The following is a 22,958-nucleotide window of genomic DNA, read 5'->3' on the forward strand; positions in this document are numbered from 1 at the left end:
TTGTCCCGAGTCAAAATCCAAATGCAATGGTAGTTGTTGGTGACTTATAGCTGGAGTTGACCCACGGTCGATAGAGATGGTCAGAGTTCTGGATCGTCGATGAATAGTCCTGGCTAGAACAAGCTCAATTGTAGTTGCTAGAGTTGTGGATCACCTCAAATAGTGATGGCTGAAGTTGTGGATCTACTATCTTCCAAATCAAACGCCCCAATTAGTGGTAAGTATAAACTAAACCCTCACATCAAGCTAAGCTAGGGTTAGTAGATTACCTTAAGTGTGGCAGCAAGATAGTTGCTGCCAAAAATAATGGTCGAAGGTAGGGCACAGCGATGTTAGGTCTGCCCCAGTAATGAATGGAAAAAAGAAAGGATGGTTAATCCCCTGTGATAGTCGTGATGTTAATCGCTGCTGGTGGCACCAGCTGCAGAACTACCCCTGTGAAGAAACCGCGGCGTCAATGATCGGGAGGATGCTACTTGTGGCGATGAATCAGAAGAAATAGGGCACGAGATATAGGAAATAGGACACGAGATGTAGGTGATGAATCAGCTCCTTCCCACAGTGATAACATCATCACGTCGGTAGCTTCAATAACAAAGGAGAGCCACATAGGAGAGAAGAAGAACATGTATCAGGTCAGATGCGATCGGCTGGAGGGATCTAGGGCTACCCGCATTCGACAGAGGCAGCGATGTTGATGATGGCAACAAGCGGCTGTCTTGGATAGATCGAAGAGGGGTCGGTGGCTATCGTCATAGCAGGTTGAGCGATCGAGCGACGTTAAGTGGTGTCGGGCGATCAAGTGATGCCTAGAGGTGTCGGGCGATCGAGCGCCAGTGGTGCTGGGCGGTGAGCCACTAGTGGCGCGACAGGGACGACAACGTTAGAAGTCGAGCGAGGACAGCAATAGAAGAGAGAGGAATTGGGATTTGGAGGAGAGGAATTGGCATTTCAAGGTTGGGTACTGTAGCTAATGCTATATATGTAGGGTTTATTTTAATTAAACTCTATGTTGATTTCTCAATCAACTCCCAACTAAAATGGTATTCCAAATAGACTTTTCCTACGCCTAATCGATTCATCCTCTTAAACGAGTCATATGAAATCCGATTAAATCCTGAAAAATTTCTAGAAAATTCAATAAGGTTATTACTCCAATAACACTTATTATTGAATTTGTCGTATCTTACATATTATGTAAATCACTACTGATAAGGGTATTTTAGCAAATTAGACTTACCTCAAGCACAACCCCTAATTTAGTAAGTTTCTTCGTTGAGTTGGACTCGAGTCTGAATTCACTTTTGACTTGATCCTCTAGCTCCATCGGCTCCTCATGAAGCTTGGTCAGATGAGTCTAGAACTCATAGACATCTCGGTGTTCTCTAATTCCTCATATGATTTCATTAGGTAATAATTTTACAATTATATTTATTACTGTTCTATTGGCTTTTGTGTTTTGGGTTGATCGCCTTAGTGTCATGCTACCATCGAAGTCGTTCATAAGGATGAAGCTTTCCATCTATATCCTCCACAGATTAAATTCGTGCCTTTTGTACATTTCATATGGAGGTGATTCATTGACATTTCACCCGTGCAATTCTTTGTACACCATTTTTCTGTACTAAAAGAAAACTCACAAAGATTCCATGACTATGTATTGGGGTAAGTAGTTTGGAAAATAAAGAAATTACTCGAGTAATATTGCACGAATTTTGAAAAAATAATAATAAAATAATAAAAAAAATATTATGATAAATTTTGTCAAATGAGATATTTCACCAATTCTGACTAATGGTGAAAACTAATAAAAATGAGAATTTTTTAATGAAGAAAAACATTAGAGGGGAAAAAACGAAAGGCGTTTGACCAATTGTAAAAAGGAACCCCCTGCTCGAGATTGGTGGTTTCACTAATTCATAGCAGCATGGCTCTGATACTACTTGTTGGATCATAAAGTCGCTAGAGAGGAGAGGGGGTGAATAGCGTTCGTCGAAAATCATGAGTTAAAAGGAAAAAGAAAACATAGAAAAATGCTAACAAAGTCAAGTTTTACTTGATTTAGAGTCTATGACGACTCCTACTCCAGGGCCTACAATCGTCGATTGTTTTTGTTGGACAATCACTATCAGTTTGAATAATGTGTTACAAGTATTAAGTACAAGAACTGAAATAATTGTTACCGACAAATAAAAAGGAATTTGAAATCTTTCATTCTTCGAACTTCAAAGCAGCATTTCAGTATCTTCGGAGCCTTTTTAGAGCAGCACATAAGAATAAAACCTGTAGTATTTGATCTTCAGAAGCTGCTAGTCGAAGGCCTTTATTGTTAGTTAGAGCCCTAGAGTCAATCATTTGATGATTGTTGTATGGACTCATTGTATCATATTTCCTATATATATAAAGGCATTTGTTTTTAGTTATTATACTTACTTATATTGGTACCAAATAACTAAGTATAATAGCATCCTTGAGTAGAAGGTTCTTATCAATATCAATCGATTAGTTGAATCGATAGTGAGATGATATAGAGAACACTACTCTTAATCATTCCTAGTCAAGTATTAACATTCAGGGACAATGTTAATACGACGAGACTAGCATGTAGGTCAACTCGATGACTTGATCTCACAAGTCATGGATATGGAGATATCAAGTTGACACATCGTACGCATCGAGAATGTATATCGAATGATCCGCCACGAAAGTATCACGGATCGTTATATGAGTGTCATATACTTTCTCACGTGGCTATTAGTATGACTTACCTTGAACCTCAAGTCGCCATGGTTCTCTACATAGTGAGTCATACTTTGGCTTTCAAAGCGTATTACAGTGGACTATAAAGGCGATTACTAGGTACGTAACAAATTATGCGGACGGAGTGATATAGATGGGATCTATCCCTCCTATACGACGGAGTGACATCATTATTCTTGATAAACGAGACCATTATGTACGGCCACGCTCAAACGAGTCAATACGAGATATCAACTCATTCGATCGAGTGAGTCTACTTGAGTTCAAGATTTAGATTGATTATAGGATGACACGGCCTACGCCTCACATCGATCAATCTAGATGTCTAGGATACATTGTCACATATTGTGAAGAGTCACAATTAAGAGTCACAAGGTGATATCGATCTCAATATTCTTGTAACTGGTAGAATGATGTGTCACAGACACCGCCATTACTTACGCTACTAAACGGGTTTAGAGCATCGCCACGCTATGCTAACCTATAGGTCACACACAAAGGGCAATTAGATGGAGATTAGGTTCATTCGATGAACCAAGAGGATTAGTTCACGCGATGAACCAAATCGATTAAGAGTAATCCAGTAAACTAATCGAGTCGACTCAATTCGATTCACGTGTTAAACGAGTCTAATTTAGACTTAGACTATCGAGCCAATTTAATTCAATGAATGAGATTCATTAAATTAAAATCGACTTGAACAAATGGTTGATTTGATCAACCACGGAGAGAAGTGGTCAAGTTCGACTGACTGAGAGGAAGATGAAAGGTCAAGTTCGATTGACCATCGCCACCCTCATTTGAGTCAGCATTGGACTAACCATGACGTGCCACATCATCAAAGCAAGACATGGTGTCACCTCACGAGGGAGATCAAGAGCCTTGACTCTTAATATCCCATGGAGGTTTAAAACCTTTTGATGTGACCGACCACTTTATTATTTGTCTTCTTCCTCCTTCTTCTTCTTCCTCCTCTCATCTTCTTCTCCCTCTCCTCCACCTTGGCTGAACCTTCAAAGGTGCTAGCACACCTTTTGTTTGGTTTTCTCCACCTAATCGTTCGTGTGGATACGTATAGAGGAGTGTCCACTTGAACACTCTCGAGATCCGGCAAACTTGGATGAGCAGGATAAGCGAAGGGCTTCACATCAAGGATAATCTCTCTACCATGTAGATCTAGAGTAGATCTAGGTTTAGAAAATATGTACACGAAAAAAATTTTTTTATAACCTCGCACGGATCCGGTGGCATGGGATTTCAAGGTTTCCGCAACACAAAAAGCAATTTTTGCGGCTCGAAAAAAACCCAACATTTATATAGGCCCATTTCAGGTGCCTGGAGTCCCTCCCGGGTGCATGAACCATGCTGACATGGCAAACTCTCATCAAAACTTGATTCGTCAAGTTTATCCACTTTCAGGTGCCCGGACCCCCTCTAGGCGCCTGGACCCTTGACGTGGGTTCAGCCAGTCATCGCGCTCCAACTCGGCTTCTGGGTAACTTTTGTGTCCGAGCACCTGGACCGACTCCGAACGCCTGGACCGCCTGGGTGCCTGGCTAGGCACTCACGGACTAAGCTGGTCTAGGTGTCCGAACACTAGGCGCCCAGATCCCCTCCGGGCGCCCGGACCCTCTTTTTCAGCCTTCACTTCCCTGCAAAAAAGAGTTAGTTTAGGCATAAAAATTATCTTGTAAAATAGAGTTAGCACATTAAAAATGTGATAGTAATAGTCATTAAATATTGTCTTCTCGAGACCAGGATATAGTCAAGATTTCAGCTTAGGTTTCCCAAATGGATCTAAACTGGACCGATGCCTATAGCTCCCTTAATTGGGAAAGCGTCCTCACTAGATCTCTCCTCCAGTTGTTTACCTCTATTTCCAATTACAGTCACTTGACTTTATCTTTGACCCACCAATTGTCAGGTCTCGTAGAACCAACTGGACTTCGACCGATTGTTAGGTCCCATGAATCCAACTAGACATCCCACTAGATATCAGGTCCCGCAGACCTATCTGAACTTCGCACCAACTATCGGTATGGGTGTAATCGAGCCAAGCTCGAGCTTTATTTAACGAATATATTCATGGCTCACGAGCTTATTCGAGCTTTTATCGAATCTAAATCATCTTAATAAATATAAATTATAATTTTAAATATTCATTTAAAACTAAATTATATATTTAGAGAAAATTATAATATTCTTATTAAAATTTATAATTTGATTCTAATAAATAAATTTAATATATTTGTCTAGATTTTTTATAAGTAGAGTGTAAAATTTATAAATTTAATATCAAAATTATTATTTTTTTTTAATTTAAAAGTTGATTCCTGAACTTACTGACGAACATGTTTACGAGCTAACGGGCCAAGTATTGTGAAGCTTGAGCTTGGTTTGTTTATCCTAACGAGCCTCATTAAATGAGCTCAAATGAGCTTTTATCGAATCGAGCTTCGAATAACTCATGAGTGGTTTGGTTCATTTACACCCCTAGCTATTGGGTCCAGCAGACCTAGCTGGATTTAAGCATGATATCGGGTCCTTCAGACCAGTCAATTTTTGCACACTTGGTAGCAAAGTTAGACAAACAACAAATCTAACTTTAACCTATTTGTCATATATCAAAATCCGATTATCAGTGCAACTTGCACCAACATATGATAACCTTGATAAACATCCAACATACATAGAAGTTTATAGCCGGAAGTTGAATATACTAGTTGATCATTGTGGGGGAGGGGATAATAATCCTTTGGGCATATTTTATTGAAGTTCCGGAAGTCAAAACAGACTCTCCACTTACCACCCGGCTTGGACACTAGTACCAAGTTGGAAATTAGAATTTTTGTATATGTCCAGCTTCCATCAACTTGTTGACTTTGACTTAGATCACTTGATTTTGCTCGATTGAAAAAGTATATTTTTTCTGTCAAACCGATTGACCATCTAGAGGTGTGTTTAGTCGATGGGTCATCACAGTCGGAGAGACTCCTATGACTTCTTTAGTTAACCAGGAGAAGACATCATGGTTGCATGAGAGACACGCAATCAAATCTCAATTTGAGCTTCGAGTGGAGGTTTGCGGCTACTCGGGTGGTCCCTTTCAATCTATCAGGAAAGATTTGAACATCTTCAGGGAGACTCTCTATTGATCGGGACACCGACGCCTCTTGAGCAGCCTACACCAAGGTATCTTGTGTTCAATGGGCCTTGCGTGAGTCGGTCTTGATTATGTCGACATAGCACTTTCTAGCCACCGACTGGTTTCCTTTCACTTCCTTGACTTAGTCGTCCACAGGGAACTTGATTTTTTGGTGGAAAATAGAGATTGCCACTAGGAAAACACTCAGAATCATCCTTCCCAATATGATGTTGTAGGTGGAGGCTATGTTTACGATAATGAAGGGTGTATACCGAGTTCTTATTAGTAGTTCTTCTCCCAAGGAAAGCGAGAGATTAATTTGGCCAAGTGGCTATGATGGATTAAAAAGAAGCGATAGAAGGGGAGATGAATATCGCTCGTTAAAATTTTTACTTTTCGTATCAATTCATAAAGAAAATATCAAAGCAGCAGCAGAATATAAAAGAAAAAGCAATACATATAATTCAGTTGGTTATTTGGTTCGAAACCTATGTCGACTCCTACTCCAACACCCACCATCCTTGATCGCATTGTTGAGCAATCCACTAAAACTTTTCTTTCCGAAATCTTCAGAAAGAAGTAATTCGTACAATGTAACTAGAAGATAGTAATACACTACTATCTTCTTGAAATTAAAATAGTGCAAGATTAATAAAAAATTATATCGACAAAATGTAGAAGATGAAACTTTGTCAGTACTTCTTGAAGGAGTAGCTTGCTTGTGAAGATGAAGCGCAAAGTAGAAGCACGAATAGCTATTTCCTGGCTTCCTTCTTTACTTTGGCGTGATCTGATATGTGCCATGTCACCTTTGTTCGGTCGACCGATTCTATGGTTTGATTGACCGATGAGTAAGTTTACCAAACATTGCTTCGATCTAAACTCTGGTCTAAATCAACCTAGTTAGGTCGACTGATCCTAGTGTTCGGTCGACCAATAACTTTGGTTCATGTAAAACAAAGTTAAAACAAATACTCCTATAAAATAAATTTAGCACAATGATAACATATAATGCATGAGTAGTAATTGACAGTAAAAACAGTCTTGATCTTAATTTGGAAACTTTTTCAGTTTCTTCAGTTGGATCAGCGACATAAGATTGTTTCTTTTTGGAACATGATCTCATTTTCGCTCCTCTCCATTTACTTACCTCAACCTACTTGCCAAACATTGGTCCTCCAAATCCATTTGGAGTTTCCCACTTAGCATAAGATCGGCTCACCAGGACTTTCTCTCGATCTTCGGTCCTCCAGACCTATTGAGTTTTCCTACCAAGTGTCGGGTCCTCTCGATTCACTTGGGCTTCCTGCCTCACTTCCACTATCTGCTAAGACTTTTTCTGTCTAGCCGCGACTAAGACTTTCACTAGTTGAGTAAATAGCCTACACACTTAGTCAACTTGTTATATCACAATAAGATTTAACTTGAATCTTTGACAAGATCAAAACTCAGGTTTGATTTTGGTGCATCCTGCACTAACAGGCTACACTTCATGCCCTATAAACTTGTACAAGGAGGTATGTATAGGAAGAAACTCCTCCCCATCAAGCTGCATTTGGTCAAGAGCCTTCTTGAAGATTATATTGACTAAGCTACCCATATTTATAAACACTCACTACACCCTATAGTTGGCGATGAAAACTTCGATCATCAAGGCATCATCATGAGGGGTCTCTACTCCTTCCAAATATTGTGGCCCAAAGCTAATTGAAGGACCGCTTCCTCTTCCTTGGCTGGTGCTAACACCATAATTTTCTAGTGTTTGGCCATGAGACTTTTGGCACAAGTAGAGTCTCCATCTGTTCGACCTCCCAAAATCATGTGGATTGTCCCTCGAGGATCAATCTTGCCTTTGCCCTTTTTTTATCTTTGTCCTTCTCATGATCCGCCGTCAAGCTTGAGAGAGTCTCTTAGGCCCACTTCTAGGCTGAGCACGTTGTGACAATTAAGAATAACCTTGTAAGAAAGATGAAGAGAGCACTAGTAAGGCTATAGAGATTTTCTATTAGGACAGCTCCGATTGACCTTCCGTTGGCCATGTAGGATCGAAAATGCTAGAGGGAGAGGATGAATAGTGCTCGTGACTTTTTCACCTTCATTTGGAAAAATAGTCGAAGTAAAACACAGCAAAATAAATAAAGAAAATAAAATCAATGCTGACACTTTTAGTTTTACTTGGTTCAGAGCCTTTAACGACTCCTACTCTAAGGCGCATGATCGTTGATCGCTTTCGTTAGACAATCACTAATAGCTTGAACAAGATTATAATTTGAAGTACAACAGCTATAAGAATTTAGTTATCGGCAACAAGAGAATTAGAAGTTGTTCATTGATTGTCAGAGCAGCGATTGGGAGTTAGTGAATAGTTTCGAAGTAGCGCACAAGAACGGAAGTTGTTCTGAATGATATTTTTTTGAAGCCGCTAATCGAACCCTTTTTATAGCCGAGTTGAACATGATCTGATCCATTGATCTCGGGATCACTGTTTGACTCGACGTTGATTGGTCAACATATCCCCTTTATATATCGGTCGACAGATCCTTCCTGAATCAGCCCAGCTTCCCATCCAAGTGTTGCTGCTTCAGATAAAAGCCTTCATTCCATCGACCGATCTAACCGTTTGGCTGACCGATCCTTCGACACTCCCCAACTTATCTGGTCCAATTAATCCATTCCGATCAGCCTGCTACTTATCCATTATTCGGTCAACTGATCCCAAGGTTTAGTTGACCGATCCCTTAGTCGAAACTTCACAGTGAGCTAATATGATCTTTGGGGTTCAGTCGACCAATCTGAACATTCAGTTGACCGATCAAGGCAAAAATCTCAACCTGTAAAATATTATTTTTCTATAAAATAGAGTTAAAATAATAGGCAAATGAGGTATTTTGGCAGTCTCTGAACTATGTAGTTCTGACTTTCAAATTTCTCAGAAACCCTAGGTCGAATCGACGCCTACTGTTCCCTCAACAAGGAACACATGTCACGCCCCATGGGTAAAGTTGTCTGACAAAAATCGGACAACATCTCTCCTGTAGCAGTGACAAATGAAACCAATATACATTACCACAAGACTACTCACAAGCTATCAACAGCCCACACGGATGGAACATACACAACCACACAGTTATATACATAGCCCACACGGTTAGAACAAAAAGAACATTACCATGAAGTTGTACATATTAAGCAGCCCACATGGTTGTACTAAAAACACAGAGGAAGACATAAGCAAAACATATAAATAATACAACTAACTGCGAGTCGGCCCCACTTGACACAACAAGTACATAACCGAAATATATGACGCCACAAGTCCAAAAATCCCTATAGAAGGTACATAATAAAAATACAAATACAAAACCAATAATGCGAGTGGAAGCAATAATGATAGAAGTTACTCGATGTGACATATGACTGGCCGACAAGATCTCCAGGCGACTCTATAAATCTTTTACCTGCTACCTGGCGAAAGAAAACTAGTTTATGGGGTGGTGAGTATTGGGACTTAGCGGGTAATAGACAAATAGTGCATGAACATAATAAAGAACTAGAGATAGAAGGTATACAGTCTTATAGGAAAAATAACAGATACCACAGTGATATCATAATAAATGTCCATACCTAAAATCATATCCTAGGCTAGTAATAGAAGTTCAGGAGTAGTAAAGATCTGCTACAGTACTGCTCATAACTACAAGGATAACATGTGAGGTATATACATACTACTAACAAGTAAGCCAGTGTCTAAGCATATGCAACAGGTATATAACTCAACTTATGTAAATATATCACATGAATGTAATAAAAACAACTGCATAAGTAAGCAATTAACAGCATGAGCAGGTATAATAATAGTAAAGCATGAATGGATGGTCACTCCCGCCCACCCCTCTGCACCACAACCCCTGTATGGTTGAGAGGTCGGGATAATGACAACTGTATACACTCCAGCTACCACTACTCTCGAGTAGCCGAGTGGACAGGTGCTGAGTAGCTAACTAGCTACATAACAATGGGGTTCTTGCTGCTCACATCTCTAACTATCACTACCCATGAGTGACCGAGTGCGAGCATGACAGGACAAGCGGTATCTGCTCCAGCTACCAATATCCATGAGTAGTCGAGCATGTGCCTCTGGTCAATGACTCTCTCGACCACAAGAGAGAATTTGTCATTGACATGTGCAATGATATGATATGCAAGATGCAACAGTCATCATATATATATAAACAAAAATCAGATATGCTACAGGAAACCAGCATGCTCAATAAGGTATATAAATAAACATCAATCAAAGTAAATATGGTATCTAGTATCTTCTCAGTATCATAGATGACAACGAGAGACTATATAGACATCAAATTAATTATTTCAAAGATCGAGTGGATAAATATCAAGCTCAGGAAAAATACGAATGGAGTCAAGGTAAATATATCAACTATTCAAATATAGCTCATGCACTAAGGTCAAAGTACTATAGAATCAAGGTAAGAAGTACCCGCCTTTATATATTTATCGTGCTAAACAATCCCACGTTGAGACGCTCGTCTCGAATCAAAGTCCTGTAAATTACATGATGTATAATTTAACTAATTGCATATGCAACAACTAGCTAAATCTCAACCCAAATTAATTAGAAAAAACCCTAATCGAATCATCCATGAATCCTTTAATCTTTCCAATCATTATCTACAATCTGTTAATCCATCAAATACAACTTAATCAATTTCTACAATCTATTATACCATCTACTAAACATCATGAATCAATCCTACATAATTCATCCACCTCAATTAATCCAACCCACAATCAATCCAAAACTCACCCATTTCTAGTAATGAATCAATCCTCCATTCAACCAAAAACATTCATCTCAATAACAATCAATCCATATAATAATAAATCATAAACCAAAATCCACTCAAGAAACAGATCACAACTAAATAGTATTAGGACACTCTAACCAGTCCACAACTAGAATCAACTCTAGTTCATATACAAAATTACCTCCACAACTTACTCAAATCCACAAATCACCATCAACAGCTAAATAACCAAAACAATACAGAAAGAAGGTTTCCATTCTACAAAACAAATTCTGATTCCTTATACATCCCCTCCTCTTCAGCAAATTAGAATACCCTACTAATCAACTCTGCAACAATCTCAAAATTGAACAAAAACTCACCTCAATCGATCCTCGAATATGGTCGAAACAGTGTTGTTGACCGAAATAATGATGTTTGAGGAATTTTGGCTAGAAGCTTCACATCTAACCAGGAGGTGAGGTCCAACATTGGTCCTAGATACTGAAATATGGCTAGAGTAGAAGATCTGGTGATCGTGAATAGCCCCCCATGGTCTAATCCTCGCCGAAGCTATAATGATCGGTCACACAACCAAACACAGCATCCCAAATAGAGTATGCAATCAAATCCATGCAAATATAACACTAAGAATGACTTACTGTCGAACCATATCCAATATCTCTCTTAGAGGGACTTGGGATGCTGCTGTGGTGGTGAGCCTAGGCAGAGGATAAGGCGATGCAGGCACTAGGGCAGAGATTGGCTGGAGTAAGCATGGCTCGATAGTCGGCAGCAGAGGATAAGAACTCGGAGACATAGGAAGGACTAGGGAGACTGACGGTTGGCGGTCCGATGGCGCCGATCTGCTGCATTGAGTGGTGGCGCAAAGAGGCGAAGAGAAGGAGAAAGAGTCGGCGTTTGGTGGAGGGGAAGGAGAGGGAGAGATCGGCAATGAAGAGGGGAAATGATGTATAAAAACCTAGGTTAATTAATTAAGTTAATTCAAATTAATGCTAATTTAATTCCTCAATCAACTTCCACTTAATTATTTCTCAAAGAGACTTTCCTAAGTTCAATAAATCTATCCCTTTAAAATGGCTAGCACATGAGGTGTTGCAACCAATAAGGTCTGGGGTTCGAATCTCGATAAAAACGAGATAAATGTCTCCCTTATGTGCTAGTCACTATTCCAAAGGCTAGTAGCCGCCCGTGATTTACCTCCTCCGTGTTGGTTGGCGGGGGCGCTGGGGGCGAACGTATTCGCCTTTTTGCCACCAATAAATCTATCCCTTTAAAATGTGTCATATGGTCTCCGTTAAAATCTAGAAAAATTTCTAAAAATTCTTAAAAAATTGAATAAGGTTATTTCTTCAATAACACTTATTATTTAATTTACTGTATCTTACAACACATACTCACCTACTCCTCTCAGGAGAATTTACCTTTTGCCAGGTCAGTCCTCTAGACTATCTGGACTTTTGCTCAGCATCCGAGACATCAGGACTTCATGCTGGACGTCCGATCCTTGACTCGTACAGTTTTTGGCCTGATGTTTGCGACCCCTAGGTCTTTCACCTAGCGTTCTCGACCCTAGGATTTCTCCTGTTCTCGACCTGTCAAGACTTTACTTAGTCCCCCGGACCAGGACTTCATTGTCTAATCACAACTAGGACTTTCCACCTGCCTAACCGTAGCTAAGACTTTCCACCTGCTTAGCCTCAACTAGGACTTTTCTTTGCCTAAGATCACTTAGGACTTTTTCGCACACTTAATTCAACTTGTTAGACAACAAGAATCTTTGACTTTGAACCCTTTTCCATCAAAACTTAGGTTCGATCATCTAGGGCTTCCTACACCAACAATCTCTCCTTTTTTAATTATGACAAACTAATTTAAAATTAAATAAAGCATAACAAGAAATAATGTAACATAAATAAAAAATAAAGAATTTGAGAATAAATAAAATTATTTGACAATAAAGATTAAAGATACTCCCCTTAATTTAATCCTCAATCTTTTGATTTTTTTTATTAAGTTATATTTTACTTAACTTTTAACTTTTCTCTCTCCTTTTGATATGAATAAAAAAGAATAATAAGTAGGCAGAAAATTGTGTAACTTGTAAAAAATAGTACTTAATTTTTAAAAAACTAAATTTAAATTTTTTTTTTAACTTTAAGCTCCCCTTGAAATCATCATTTTTATTTTCTTTTTAAAAAACTTAACTTTAAAAAAAAAATCTTGCTAAACATTTAGCCAAGTATTTAAAAAGAATTTCATTAAAACAAACTTTATCTAAATACTTAGCTTTAAAAAAAAAGAATCTTTAAAAAATACTTAGATTTTTAAAAAGAAATCCTTGCTAAACATTTAGCCAAGTATTTAAAAAGAATTTCATTTTAAAAAAAAACTTTAGCTAAGTACTTAGCTTTAAAAATAAATTTTCTTAAAAAAAAATATTTAGCTTTAAAAAAAGTTTCCTTGTTAAACATTTAACCAAATATTTAAAAATAAATTCATTAAAAAAGCTTTAGCTAAATACTATTTTTTTAAAAAAACATCTTTGAAAAATACTTAACTTTAAAAATGATTTCTTAGTTTAAAAAAAAAATCCTTGTAATACATAACTTTAAAAGAATTTTTTTTAAAAATAACTAAATACCTAGCTTCGAAAAGGATTTCTTTAAAATTCTGAAGAAGTAATTTATTTTGAAAGATCTTAACTTATAAACCTTCTTTAAAAAAACTTAACTTTTGAAAATATTTCATTTTTAAAAATATTTCTCTCCTCCTTAAACAATTTAAGTAATTTGTTTAGGTTGTAGGGGATAGTGGGCTTAAGTAATTTAATTAATGCCTTGATTGATGACTATGACCCTAGAGTCCAAGCATTAAAAAAATATAAGTTTAAAAACATAAAAGTAATCATCTATTTTCTTGATTTTCTATCCCACTCTTTCTAATTTATCAAGTATGTTAAGCTTATAAGTTTGTGTGAGATTAAGTTAATCTTAATTTTGAAGTTGATTTTAAGTTGAAGAAAAATATTTAAGTTTAAATTTTTTTAAGTTTGAATATCATAATATTTAAGTTTGAATTTCAAAAATTTTAGTTTGAATAAAATGTTTAAGTTTAAATTTCTAAAATATTTAAGTTTAAATTTTAAAAAAATATTTAAATTTGAATTTTAAAAATATTTAAGTTTGAATTTCTAAAATATTTAAGTTTGAATTTTGAAAATATTTAAGTTTGTATTTTTAAAAACTATTTATGTTTGAATTTTAAAAATATTTAAGTTTAAGTTTTAGAATATTTAAATTTTTTAAAAATATATTTAATTAAGAATTGAAAAATAATTAAGTTTTTAACAAATAATTAAGTTTTCAAAATTTATTAATAAAATTAAGTTTTTAAAATTTATTAATAATTATAGTTTTTGATGATTTAAAGATTAAGTTTGATTAGGTTTATGTTTTAATTAAGTTTAATTTAATTTAAAGATTAAGTTTGATTAGGTTTAAGTTTTAATTACGTTCGATTTGATTTAAAGAGATTAATTGAATTAGATTTAATTGATTAATTGAATTAGGTTCAATTAGATTTGGTTTAATTAGATTAATTGATTTAAATTTAATTAGATTTAATTTATTTAAGTTTAATTAGATTTAATTGAATTAGGTTTAAGTTTAATTAGATTAATTGACTTAGGTTTAATTGATTAAAGTTTAGTTAACTAACTTTTATTTTAAACCTAAGTCCATCTCACCCTTTTCTAGATTATTAATCAGGGAATCTTCTGTGAGATAGTTAATTTTATCTTTAATTTAGATTAAAATCTAAGAATTGATTTACATTTGAGTTAGACTAATGTTTAACAGTGAGTCATTAAACATCCATTTCAATAATTGGCTTCCAAGCTATGGCGAGGCACTAGGTCTTTTTAGATATTGGAGCAACAATCACTTCTAGACAAATCCTTTTAAAGAAATTAAATATTTAATTTTCTTTCTGAGAATCCTTGGTCTAACTAAATAAGTATCGATTAAGCCTAAGTCCTTATCTATCCTAATCTAAGCATGAATAATAAAAGCAATAAATTAAACATTAAACAAGTCTATTTAATAACAAAAATAGTCTTTTTATTAGCTCCTCCTGGATCATAGCCTCGATAAGATCTATCAAGGTAATGGATTTGATCATTGGGGATCTAATATTGATTGAGACAAACTTGATTAATCAGGTTAGACTTGGGGACCCATGCTTGGACTACTTTTTTATTTGATTGATTCACTAAAGACAAGTAAGATTTGAATCGATATTTAGCCTTGTACCCAAGTCTGGTTTGGTTGTATACGACCCTTTGTTTTGTAAGAATCAGATCAAGATTCTTAGAACCCAAGGTGAATTATTCCAACGTGTCCTTAAGTCCTTTGACTTGAGTTTTCAAATTGAAATTTTCTTCCTCAAGTTTTTAGACTTGGGTTGAATTTCCACTTTGAACTGGCTCAATCAAAGGACTTGGATTAGTCTCCTCCTTAAGGGATTCAATCTCCTTTCAGAGTGTCTTCACCTGGATATTGGACTTAGCTAATTTCTTAATAAGTATGAAATTAAATTTTATAATTTAACTACTTGAGGAGAACTTACATTATCATTTGACCTTTCAGAAATGGATATGAATATGTGGCTTCGCTCGGACTCGACTCTGATTCAGCTCTAGTTCCAGGCTCGGACTCAGTTTTGGCAACGTAAGCTTGTACCGGTAGAGCAAGGAAGCTCTCTTGCTCGTGTTCTTCATCAGAGTCTTCAGAGGATTCGGACCACGTTGCTTTTAAAGTCTTCCTTCTTCTTTACTTCTGGTTTGGACATTCTAGCTTGATATGCCCCTTCTTGTTGCAATCATAATAGGTGACTTCAGACTTGACTTTTATGTTTGACTGGATCACCTTCTTAATCTCTCTTTTGGTGAATCCCATCTTCTTCTTGTATAGTTTTTGAACTAGGTTCACGAGTTCGGCGGTTATTTCATCATCTTCTTTCGAGTCAGATTCACCTTCAAACTCGTGTTGAATTTGGTACTTCTTCCTCGACTTCTTTGTCTTGCTTGTACCTGCAACCAACGCAATACCTTTCTCGACCAGGAGTGCATTAGTATGTTTGTGAAGTCCAAACTTAGAAAATAATTCATCTAACCTAATTAAAGAGATATCCTTAGAAACTTTGTAAGCATGCATCCACCATGGATGCCCACAAAGTGTTCATTGGAAAAGCGTTAAGGGAATACCTTATAACGTCATGATTTTCGACTTTCTAACCAATTGCGTGGAGACCGTTGAGAAGATCTTGGATGCGTGCGTGCAGTTTACTCACTGACTCATCATCCTACATTTTAATGTTGTATAGTTTGTTTAAAATTAAATCTCTTTTGCTTACGTTTGTCTCAGAGGTACCCTCGTGTAGCTCGATTAGCTTTTTCCATAACTCCTTGGTGCTATTAAACGGGCCGACCCTGTTCAACTCTTCTTTGGTTAAGTCATATTGGAGGGTCTGAGTTGCCTTTGCATCAGCTTCGATTTTCTTTATTACGCTTTGGTCCTAGTTTTCTCATGATACTGATTTTCCAGTGTCATCAAGTGGAAGTGAGAAGCCGGTTTAGATGATAATCCATATTTCGATTTATGTTTTAAGGTGATACTCCATTCGACTCTTCTAGTAGCCATAATTTTCGCTGGAGAATAGTGGTGGGCGTGTGGTGCTATAGCCTTCTTAGTATGTCATTTGAAAAACAAAACTTGCATAATAAAACAAGGAGACTTGTCCCAAGACTTGGTCTTGGATTAACAGCGCAGAATAAAAAACTTATGAAAAAATAAAAGAACTTGAGTGGTGTTACACCAACTTCGAGAAATAAAAAAAACTTGAGAAAGAAATTAATCGGAAGGGGTGATTATACTAATTCCGATCGACTCCGAAAAATTAAAAACACTACCCAAAAAAAATTACTTGAATAGTAGTTTCACATATTCGAAGCGGCCCCGCTCTGATTCCAATTGTAGAATTGAAAGTGCAAAGGGGGTGAGTAGTGCTCATGGCTTTTCACGTTCGTTTTGAAAAATAATCAAAGTAAAACATAGCGGAATAAATAAAGAAAATAAAATCAATGCTGACACTTTTAATTTTACTTAGTTTGGAGCGTTTGACGACTCATACTCCAAGGCCCATAATAATTGATCACTTTCGTTGGGCAATCACTAATAGCTCAAACAAGATTACAATTTGAAGTACAACAGCTATAAGAATTTAGTTATCGACAACAAGAGAATTAGAAGTTGTTCATCAATTGTCAGAGCAACGTTTGGGCATTGGTGAATCATTCCGGAGCAGCGCACAAGAGCGGAAATTGTTTTGAATTATATTTTTTCAAAGCTGCTGGTCGAACCCTTTTTATAGACGAGTTGAGCCTGATCCGATCCACTGATCTCGGGATCACTGTTTGACTCAACATTGATCGGTCGACCGATCCCCTTGATTGGTTGACTAATCCTTCTTGAATCAGCTCGGCTTCCCGTCTAGATACTATCGCTTTGGATAAAAGCCTTCGTTCAGTCGACGGATCTAGTCGTTCGGTCGACTGATCCTTCAATACTCCCTGACTTATCTGGTCTGATCAATTTGATCTAATCAGCCCGCTTCTTATCCACTGTTTGGTTAATTGAACCCGAGGTTTGATCGATCGATCCCTTGGTCAAAACTTCACCGTGAGCTAATATGATCTCTGGGGTTCCGTCGACCGATCCGAACATTTAATTGATCGATCAAGGAAAAAACCTTAACCTACAAAATATTAGTTTCCTGCAAGACAGAGTTATAATAATAGGTAGATAAGGTATTTTGACAGTCTCTATGTTGGAATGTATACTATAAGCTTAGCTTTTGTATGAACATCTGTTTTGAAATATTTTGAAATGAGAATCATTTTGGTCAAATGTTTGCATTTTATATTTATATATATGTCAATGCAGTTGTCCATTTAATTTATATTATAGATAACATGGTGTGTGGTGCCCCACAGAAGAACATGTTATCCGTTCTTTATAAATTATAAATAGTAGCTCACAAACAAGATGGATTGGGACAAACCATTAGAATGATTGTAGTGTAATTTGGTATTTGTCTGTCTTGACTATAGAATTACACTAGTACACTATGTATGTATTAAGCAGAACCATTTGAGGTTGTTCGATTTATACTGACTACATAAAAGAATAGAACCTCTGTTATTATGGATGTGCGTCCTCTTAATCTCTATATAATAACAAGCATGTATACAAACCCTGCAGGTGGACTTAGTCCGACATGATAATAAAGTTGAGTGGTACTACTCTTGGAATCAGATGTTAATTAATTGGGTTGTCAGTAACTCAATTAATTAACGGACATACGATATCTTAAACACTGGGAGATTAGCGCACTCATGATAAGAAGAAGCTCATATTATAATATGGGATTGGTGCGGTAGTTCAATAATAACCGTTTAGTGGTATGGGTTATTATTGATGAACTTGAGTTGGGTGTTCGGGCCGAACATAGGAAGCCCAAGCCCATCAGGAGGCCTAAACCAATTCCTCCTCTAGGTCCCTGTTGTAGCCTCTATATAAATCTTCGCATCCACCCATCCATAACTTAACTTGGTTTGATTTAACTTAACTTGGTTTGGTTTAATTTAACTTGGTTTGGTTTAACTTAACTTGGTTTGGTTTAAACTTGCTTTGGTTTAAACTTGGTTTGGTTTAACAAGGTTATAGAAAGAGAGATTTTTTCTTAACAGAATTCTATTATTTTTTCTTTCTTTGTAACCGACGGCAAGTCTATAAAAGGAGTAGGGGGTGCCCCCTAAAACCTAATTTTCTCTCTTCTCCTCCTTGTGGGCGGTGCCCCACATCTCCACCTAGGGTCGGCCACATCTCTTCCTTGTGGTCGATGCCCCTCCTCCTCCACAACTAGGGTCGGCTCCCCCCCCCCCCCCCACCTTGGTGGTCGACATCTTGAAGAAGAGGAAGAAGAGGAGAAGGAAGAAGAAAAGAAGGTGCCCAATCCTACAACCTCCTTTTGTAGCCAGCGGTTTGGAAATTGAGAAGAGAAGGAGGGTGGTTTTGTCTTGGTAGATCGTCGCCCACACGACGTCCAAGAAGAAGAGAGGAATATAGCAGAAGATCAAGAGGTCTTTAGCTACGAAGAAAAGTACAACTAGTTCTTTAATTCCGCTGCGTAATTAGTTTTATTTTCTTTGTATCGATCTTGAATACCAACACAAGAGGCCAGCGATCTTGTACTTCGATCAAGGTGTGCTTTTATTATTCAAGAACTTGCTTGATTGATCAAGCACATGTTTGATCGAACATGCGGGTTGCTAGGAAAAGTTGTGTTCTTGTACAATTTTTGTACGGGAAAATTGAAACAGAATGGAATTCCAGCGCCTTCACTCTAGACTATCCGATTCTGACTTTCAGATTTTCTGGAAACCTTAGGTCAAACCAACGCCTACTATTTCCTCAATAGGGAATGCATCCTTACTACTCCTCTTAAGAGAATCTACCTTTTGCCAGACCAGTCCTCCAGACCGTCTGGACTTTTGTTCAGCATCTGAGATATCAGGACTTCATGCTAGACATCCGATCCCCTCCTGTCCAGTCTTCTGCATGGTGTCTGCAACCCCCAGGTCTTTCACCTAGCATCCTCGACCCTAGGATTTCACCTAACGTCCTTGATCCGCCAATACTTTGCCCAATCCTTCGGACCAAGACTTCGTTGCCTAAATACAACTAGGACTTTCCACCTACTTAATTGCAGCTAAGACTTTCCACCTGCCTAACCTCAATTAGGACTTTCCTTTGCCTACGATTACTTAGGACTTTCCTATACACTCATTTCAAGTTGTTAGATAATAAAAATCCTTAACTTTGAACCATTTTCAATAATCAAAACTTAGGTTCGATTATCTGGTACTTCCTGCACCAATAGGTTGGCCACCTTGCACACTGTTGGCAATCTTGAGTAATATGGGTATCAGATTGATGATAGGTATAATAACAATTTGCATCAGGAGGTTCTCGACCCGACTCAGACACAAAGACCAGAGCAATTTCTACCGTTTACACCACTTTTTCGCCTCTATGATTTGTGAATTCTTGATTCCATAAAGGAAGAGGGAGCTTTACGATCCAACTGAATAGCGACAGAAACCAAGTCAAAACTGTTGGTGCAATCGACCTCTAGGATTTTGATGTTTGACATTGTACCTAAGTTTGGTCAGTTTGACTAAGGATTGATCCAAACAGGACTTGATGTTTGGAAGAGAGAAGTCTAGTCGGGACTAGAGGACTAGTAAGGGTAAGTCTTAACCGAAGGATAGGTAGATGAGAAGTCTACTGAGTGATTAGCCCTAATTGGAGGTTAGGCAAGGAGAAGTCCTGGTGAGTGAAGTCAAGTTATAGTGAGTGAAACTAGGTAGTAGAAGTCCTAGTGAGTAAAGCTAGGTAGTGAAAGTCTGAGTGAGTGAAGTCGGGCCTTAGTAAGTGAAACTAGGTGGTGGAAGTCTTAGTGAGTGAAACTAGACCCTAGTGAGTGAAACCAGATCCTAGTGAGTGAAGTTAGGTAATGGAAATCTTAGTGAGTGAAGTTGGGCCCTAGTGAGTGAAGCTAGGTGGTGGAAGTCTTGGTGAGTGAAGCCAAACAAAAGAAGTCTTAGTGAGTGAAGCTAGGAAACCCTAGGGAGAGGTAACCCTAGGTTATATGTGACCGATTAGTTTCGTAGTTGACCAGACCAGTGAATCCTGAAATATGTTAACATTATTTTACTTTAGTATTTTATCTATTATGCTAACTCAGTGTTGCAGGAAAATCTTAGTATATCAGCTTGGTTAGATACTAAGCAAAACTAGAGAAAGTCCAAATAAGTCTGAATGACCAGATGTTTGGTAGGTAAGTGAAGGTAAGTCACTAGAGGAGAGTGACTAAGTAAGAATGCATCCTGGTTAGGGGGACAATAGGCGTCGGTCCAATTTAGATCCATTTCAAAAATCTAAATTGAGACCCTGACTAGATCTTGATCTGGAAGATCGAATCTAATTAATACTAGGTTTATTGTGCTAACTCTATTTTATAGGTTACTATTTGTTTTAAGCTAACATGGACTTGTAGGATTGAATGATACAAATTCATCTTGGATGAATAGTGGTGAAAGTGCCTCCGATCTGGTTGGAGGTACCCTCGTGCATGGACTGAAGGCGCCTTAGAGCTAAAGGAAGGCACCTTCGCGCCTGGGCTAAAGGCGCCATAAATCGGATGAGAACGTTGCTTCGTTGTGGATAAGAAGTAGCTTTTTCGGGGATAAGTCTTGGGGTTGAAGGCTCCTCCATGGTCATTGGAGGCGCCTCTAACAACCTACAAAAGGCTGATTCGAGCGGCAAGAAGGGAGAATAAAAATTAGCGATCTTTCGTCATTCCTACTGCTCCGTCTACACTCCAACACTCTGCTACTCTACTGAGAAGTTGCTTCACCCAACATCGAGCTCAATCCTAGAAATTACAAGTGTTGGGTAACCTTTATTTATAGTCATTTCCTTTGCTATTGCTTCAAAGAAAAGTGTAGGGGCGTTACACTTTCCTTTCATATATTCTATATTCGATTCCCTCTTTTGACGGTTCCAAAAGAGACTATTAGTGGATTACCTATCGATAGATCCGCAAGACCTGGGTCTTGGAGTAGTAGTCACCGAAGACTCCGAACCAAGTAAAATCGACCATATCTTTTTCTATTTTCATATTTAATTTTCTGTTGCGTACTTAAGTTTTAAAATCCAAAAGAAAAGTTTTTTTTAAGTCACGTGATTCACCTCCCCCCTCTTATGTGCATCTTAATTCAACAAGAACTTCCTTTCTCTTTATGGATTGGGCTTCTTCCACCTGAACAATATTTGAGTGTTCAGGTCTGCAAACCGTCATAATCGACTGGGAGCTTCTTTACTAGGGATCTAAAGCAATCACTATCTATCAGGCGTTTTTAGAAGGCACTGACATGCACCTCCTGGTTAACCAAGGGAGCATACATGACTACCCAATTAAACCATTACAAATATTCATTCAAAGGTTCTTTGGACTTTTACTTAAGGGCGAATAGGTTGTGCAGAGTTTTTTAATATCTCTGGCTAGTGGTAAAGTGTTGCATGAATATAATTTTTAGCTCTTCAAAGGTTCGAATAAAGGAAGTGAGAAGATGATAGAACCACCTTTGCATAGAGCCTAAGAGAGTTGTCAAGAAAACTCGACACTTAATGTTATCTGTAAAATTATAATAGGGGGCATTCTCAAAATTACATATGTGGTCCTCGATGTTGGTTGTTTTCTTGTATTCCCCAATTTACAACGCTTGAAAATGACGTAGTACTTTGTTTTGAAGGATACTTCTTGAGAATGAAGGACCTCAATGGACCTTTGCTTCACCAGATGCGAGAGTTTTTCCCTTTAAAAGGTCCCGATGGGGGGTTTCTCCTAAAGATATCAAGGATAATTCTCATACAACCAATGTATTGATTAGAGTGGGGATTGTTTCTTGAGGCATTCCGATCAGTCGAGTCAACCTTTGATGAGGCGCTTATGGCGCTTTAGTTGATCGGTGTGGTCCCTCTATATGAGAGTTGGGTATGACCAGTATTGATTGTTGGGGATATCCTTTCAACACCGCCTACACCGTTGTAGCGACCAACTTGTTGAAATCTTTCGTTGTCATGCCTATGACATTAGGTCTTCTTGTGCCATTTATCTTAATATCTTAGTTCATGTTTTAACTCAATGTTCCAATATACAATGCAAATTTGATCATGAGACCGCCGATAAACAAGCCACTGGTGAGTAACGGTACATATGTGGAGCCTGCCCGAAGCCAGGAGCGCCACAGAGTCGAAGTGGATGCAGAGTCGGGAACAACATGGAGTCGGGGGGTCATGGAGCAAGAGTGGTGTAGAGTCGAGAATAGTATGAAGCATCGAGAACAGCATGGAGTCGAGAATGATCTAGACCCAAGGGTGGTCTGGACCTTCTGTTGATTTTGACCACTGTCTCAGTAAAGACTATTGACTTCTCTTTAATCACATGATATATTCTGATTACCTCCTGTATCAACTGCAATGGCTATATGCAACAAAACTCTAGTTATATATTTTATTCCATTATTTAGAGAGATA

The 22,958-nt window shown here is 37.7% G+C and overlaps 1 long non-coding RNA gene across 1 annotated transcript; it reads right to left on the minus strand.

Annotated features, from left to right (window-relative positions):
- Positions 1 to 9,192: 9,192 nt before the first annotated feature.
- On the minus strand, positions 9,193 to 11,657 carry LOC121995976. The gene is made up of 2 exons (XR_006115949.1): positions 11,376 to 11,657; positions 9,193 to 9,370 (listed from the first exon to the last, which is right to left on the minus strand). It is a non-coding gene; the product is annotated as an uncharacterized LOC121995976 (long non-coding RNA).
- Between the last annotated feature and the right edge of the window lie 11,301 nt (positions 11,658 to 22,958).

This window comes from Zingiber officinale, chromosome 6A, assembly GCF_018446385.1.
Source record: "Zingiber officinale cultivar Zhangliang chromosome 6A, Zo_v1.1, whole genome shotgun sequence".
NCBI lineage: Eukaryota > Viridiplantae > Streptophyta > Magnoliopsida > Zingiberales > Zingiberaceae > Zingiber > Zingiber officinale.